Source organism: Mirounga leonina, unplaced genomic scaffold (assembly GCF_011800145.1).
Source record: "Mirounga leonina isolate KUSES-001 unplaced genomic scaffold, KU_Mleo_1.0 Mir_53, whole genome shotgun sequence".
NCBI classification, from domain to species: Eukaryota; Metazoa; Chordata; class Mammalia; order Carnivora; family Phocidae; genus Mirounga; species Mirounga leonina.
In genome coordinates, this window is record NW_023270807.1 from 80654216 (window position 1) to 80660191 (window position 5976).

Genomic DNA, 5976 nt, shown 5'->3' on the forward strand with positions numbered 1-5976 from the left:
CTCAAAAAAGCTGTTATAAAAATAAATATAAAAATATACTCCATTTTTCTTTGTCTTTTCTTTTACTGTCATTAACTTTGCATATACTTTAAAATTGTATTGCTTTATACTTGTTTAATGGTGATATAAATTAATTGAAATAAATTTGGTTTAGCTGTTCCTTGCTGCTGTGGACTATGAGCCATCCATGAAGGATCTCAAGATGGCGGGGTGAAAACTTGCTCTAAAAGCCATTAACTGGGTAGCTTTTGGGGAGATCATACCCTGAAACCAGAAGGCCATTGCTAACGTCCTGAAATCCTGGAAAGAGACACCTCCAGGTTAGCTACTCTCCCTGAGAAACCAGCTGCTATCGACTGGGCTTACAACAAGGCCAATGTGGCGAAGGCTGGCTTGGTAGATGACTTTTAGAAGAAGTTTAATGCCCTGAAGGTTCCTGTGCCAAGGATAAATATACTGTTTGGGTGATTGCTGAAGAAAAAGAAGATGTGAACAGTTGTGCTGGCTTTTTTGTCTCTCTCAAAGGCCAGGATTGAGGAATATGAAAAAGAGCTGGAGAAGATGAAGAACATAATTCCATTTGATCAGATGACCATTGAGGACCTGAATGAAGTCTTCTCAGAAACCAAATTAGACAAGAAGTATCCCTATTGGCCTCACAAGCCAATTGAAAATGTATAAACTTGAGTTGGAGAGAAAGCTCTGGCCCTCGTATTATAAATGCTGGACATTAAAAATAATGATATGGTACATAAAATAAAATAAAATAAAATAAAATAAAATAAAATAAAATAAATTTGGTTTAACATTTTTTCAAAAATTTGTTCTGACCTTTTGTATTATGACAAGAATTAATTATTGACACAATATGTTTTAAGTTCCATGCCATTCTTATTGTCCAGAAAATTTCTAAAAATAGGTAATGAAAATCTAAAAGATTTTTAGATTTTTACCTTAATTATGTGGCTAATAGATCAGTATAATTTTATCATTAAAAGTAGTTAATGAAATCTGAAAGATTGTTAAGCTTTTTATCTTAATTGAATGGCTAAATAGATCAGTATAATTCTATCCTTAAAAGTAATTAATAGAGCTGCCAGCTCTTAGAATAGGAACCTAATTGGTCACAGAAACACTTAAAAATAAAAATTGAGCTTCCTTTTTTCCAATGGGGAAATTTTTCAATTAATTCAGAGAAAATAAATTAGGATAGTTTAAAATATAGATTACAATTCTGGGCATATTATTCAATACAAAAATCAAATTAAAAATTTTACTAAAATTCCCATTTATGATTGGTTTAAATATACTCTAGAAATAACATAAATGGTTGGTATCCTAAAATGAATTTATTGAGCAAGACATTTGAAATAATACTTTAAAATAAGTATCAGTAAGTTTCATACTTGCAGAAATCAGGGGAAAACGTAGGCCTTCTCCTTCCTTCTTCATAACTTAATGTTTAAACCTATGTTTTGACATAACTGAATCAAACTTTAAGGCGGACATATCTATGAATCAGAACAGGAGCAGGTAGGAGAGAAGCAGCCAAATCTAATCATTCATGCTTTCTTGTTGTTGTTGCCAGATTATAATTGGGTGTTTGTGGCCCTGATTGCTGTTAATGGTGAGGTATTCTTACAAATAAAATTAAAATTAACAAGTTTACAAGCATAGTTTACTTTATACAAATTGATGAATAATGTTCCCAAAATACCAAGCTTCAGAAGCATTAAAAACTTTTAGTTGTCAATTTTGGCATATGATTCTGTGGAGTACTGTTAACCTCCCTCAGAGGTGGGAATGTTACAGTATCTTCGTAATGTTGCCTGGCGTTTCCAGTGATTATTTGCTCTAGGCTATAGCTCTTTGTAGCTACTTTAACAGAAGAAATGCAAAAAGGAGACAGGAATGTTGTTGAATACTCCGACATGAATTCAGAAACTGATCTAAAATCTAATACAGCCTAAGCAATATCAATGGCAAGACCAAAATCAAGCCGACAAAATATTTTCACTGTTAAAATGGAAAAATGAGTCTATAGGAAACAACATGTACCCTAAAAATTCATCTTAATAATTCAACCAACATCAATGCAACATTTTCTATGCCTGGAATATTTGTCTTGGAACAAAGATCAAGATTATGGATGAGGACAATTACTGCCTTGTGTGTTGTAAAATTTGATTTTAAGAATAATAAGTCTTAAATGATAAATGTGTTATTTAATTTTTAATGATTTTTATGTAACATTTATTTCGTTAATGTTCCCTTCCTTAACTTTTTTCTAATAATCAAATATCTTTTTCAAGTAGACATCATTTTTACATTTTATCACAATATATTGTCTCTTAAGATTAATAAATCATGCATTTATTATCATATCTCTATTTTTTAACTAAAAACCTCTAAAACTGGGCACCTGGGTGGCTCAGATGGATCCCAGGGTCCTGGGATCGAGTCCCACATCGGGCTCCCGGCTCAGCGGGGAGCCTGCTTCTCCCTCTGACCCTCTCCCCTCTCATGCTGTTTCTCTCTCGCTCGCTCTCTAAAAAATAAATAAATAAAATCTTTAATAGAAAAAACCTCTAAAACTAAAACTCTGTCACAAAAAATGATTCACTATTATTATGAGTATTTATTATTATTTTCAAGCATATAAATAAATTACCATTTTAAAATATAAGAAAACTTTATGATTTGGAGAATTCCCCACAAATTCCAGTTTCCTATGCCCAAACTCCCAGGATTAGTATCTATATGGAATTTGAAAGCACCTGGTTAGCAGTTTTATTCATTCCCCACTTTAACAGTCCTGGATATACAGATTTATTTGAAGTCTAGCTTCACCTCTAATTTCCATGGCTTGTGGGTTATCAGTCCTGGGTTATCAAGTTGTTCCAAGACTTTGTAAACCCATGTTCAAAATTTCCTTTCCCCATGACTTTGTTGTGAGAATAGGTTGTAGTAGTATTTTGAGTACATCTTTCCATACACATACCAAAATGAAGTAATTCAGTTACTCAAACACAAACCACAATGACAAAAATCACCAAAAGTAACATAAAACAAAATATATGATCTAATTCCCACTCTCATAAATGAAACATATTTGTAACAAATTCTCATAAAGTGAATTAATATTTTAGACTTTTAGAATCTAAATGAGAAAAAATATATGGATAGCTTTTACTTTTTAATACTTTAAATATATGAACCAGTAATCCAGATTAAATTATTATCAGGGAATTATTTCCATGTAATGAGAGATGAGAAATGATTTGGCCATTCCCCTCCAATAGCACACTATTAGTCTAGCCAAGGATATGACCAGTTGAAATATTTTTTGCTACTATTTCACTATGAACCTCTAACTTAGAAATAAGAATTCTTCATGTATCTTAACATGCACTGTAAATATTCAACCCAAGCTTGGGGTTTCCTCATATTGCACAAAAGGAAATAAAATGAATTCAATTAAATATCAGGGTTATATCTAAAAATGTATAAATACCGTTATTTATTAAATACTTTGATAACACTGACTAAAGAGTTTAGCTTTTACTTTTGAATACTGCATAAGATAAGAGTTTGACATACAATGTAGAAGGCATTTATTTTTAACAAAAAGATTTGGGGGCATTTTAAGAAACATGCTGAGGAAAATGTGTTTCTTATCTTTTATTAGTATGTGGGATAAATATCTGACAATATTTATGAGATTATCCTAACGGAAAAAATGTATTCCAGCAAGATAAAAGTATACGCCTACTAACAGAGTTGTAGAGCAAAAGCAGAGCAAAAGTATGTGCCTACTAACATTACATACAATAAAATAAAGTGCTTGCAAGGGATTATAATGTGTACTTTGAGGGAGGTTTGCTGAATAGCTACTTCCTCTGTTGGAATCAAATCAAATACCAGTGTTTTCCTTATATCATTTTTCTTATATTTATTATGAAATATTTCATATATACAAAAACCTATATATAATGTATGATATAATATACATATCATATAAATACATATAAAGAATTAAAAACATCTACAGACCCACAAACAAGCATAAGAAATAGAACATTAACAATATACTTGAAGGCCCTTAGGTTCCCATCCCAATCCATCCTCAACTTTTGCCCCGGGGTAAGTACTATTCTGAAACTTATTATCATTCTCTTGCTTTATCATATACATTCAGCGAAGCACACAACTGTTACATGTAAAGCTCGATGACTTTATATCTATGTGTATGTCCATGTAACCAGAACACAGATTAAGATATATAACATTTCCAGTACCCCAGAAAGCTCTATTGTATCTCCTCCCAGTCATTACCAACCCCAATGCTGCAAACAGTATACTTCCTTCTGTTAACATAAAGCGGTATTGCCTGTTCTTAAATTTAATATAAATGGTATCATACAGCATATAATATTTTTGGGGGGAGGGGAGCAGAGGGAGAGGCAGAGAGAGAGAATCTTTTTTTTTTTTTAAAGATTTTATTTATTTATTTGACAGAGAGAGACACAGAGAGAGAGGGAACACAAGCAGGGGGAGTGGTAGAGGGAGAAGCAGGCTTCCTGCTGAGCAGGGAGCCCGATGCGGGGCTCGATCCCAGGACCCCGGCATCATGACCTGAGCCGAAGGCAGACGCTTAACAACTGAGCCACCCAGGCGCCCAGAGAGAGAGAATCTTAAGCAGGCTCCATGCCCAGCACAGAACTCAATGCAGGAATTGATCTCACAACCCTGAGGTCATGACCAGAGCCAAGATCAAGAGTTGGACACGTAACTGACTGAGCCACCCAGGCGCCTTCAGCATATACTGACTTCTACTGTTCAATGCTGTGGCTTTGAAATATATTCACATTGTTGTGTGTATCATGGCACTCACATTGTTGCTGCCTCATTTTCCACGATTTGTCTAGTCTACAGCTCATGGTCATGGATTGTTCCCAGTTTGGAGCTGTTATGAGTAAGGCTGGTACAAACATCTTTGTACATGTCTCATTGGTAGGCTAATGCATTCAGTTTTGTTGGATTTACACCTAAGAGTGGAAATTCTGGGTCACAGGTAGGTATATGCTTACTTTTAGTAGATATTGCAGTTTGCCAAAGTAAATGTATCACATTAAACTCCCACCAGCAATATGTGTGAGTTCTGATTGCTCCACACTTTCTTCAAAACTTATTCATTTTTTTTAATTTAAATTTTTAGCCATCTGGTGGATTTGTAATGGTATACGTCATTGTGGCTTTAATTTGCATTTTCCTAAAGACTGCTGTGATTTTGAGCACATTTACATATGTTCATTATCCATTTGGATATCCTTGTACATGAAATGCCTGCTTAAGTCCTTTAACTTCTCTTAAAATTAGGTTGTCTACATTTTACTTAATGGTTTGTAGTAGTTATTTTTATGTTCTGGATATAATTCTTATGTTGGATGTATATATGGCACAATCCTCTCCCATTCTGAAAATTCCCTTTTAACATACCATTCCTTCTTGATTCTCAGATCTTTATATCTGGATTTATTTTCTTTCTTAGAGTACATCCTTTATATAGTCTTGTACTGAGAATTCAAGTCACTGCAAATCCTGGTTTTGATTATCTGTGAAAGTCTTTATTCTTATTTTTAAAAATTATTTAATTTGGTTCACAGTTCTTGAGAGTTTCCCCCCTAGCACCCTGGCTTCCAGCTTCTGTTTTGATCTTAGAAAAGTCTACTGTTTTCCCGATTATTGCCCTAGCCTTATCTTTGTATCCATCTTCTCAAATTTTACTATAATATGATATGTTGGGAAATTACTTTTTTATCTTTCTTGAGATATGCTATATTTTTAAAATCTGAGAATTAGAATCATTTATCAAGTCTAGAAAATTCTCACGTATCATCTCTGAATATTGCCTCACCTCAGCCTTGCACCACTCTCTTAATTTCTCCTGCTCTAATTATATAAATGCTATGCCTT

At 33.5% G+C, this 5976-nt stretch overlaps 1 pseudogene; it reads left to right on the forward strand.

The window, feature by feature from the left end:
• Window positions 1-202: 202 nt before the first annotated feature.
• On the forward strand, window positions 203-681 carry LOC118001421 (annotated as a pseudogene).
• Window positions 682-5976: the final 5295 nt, after the last annotated feature.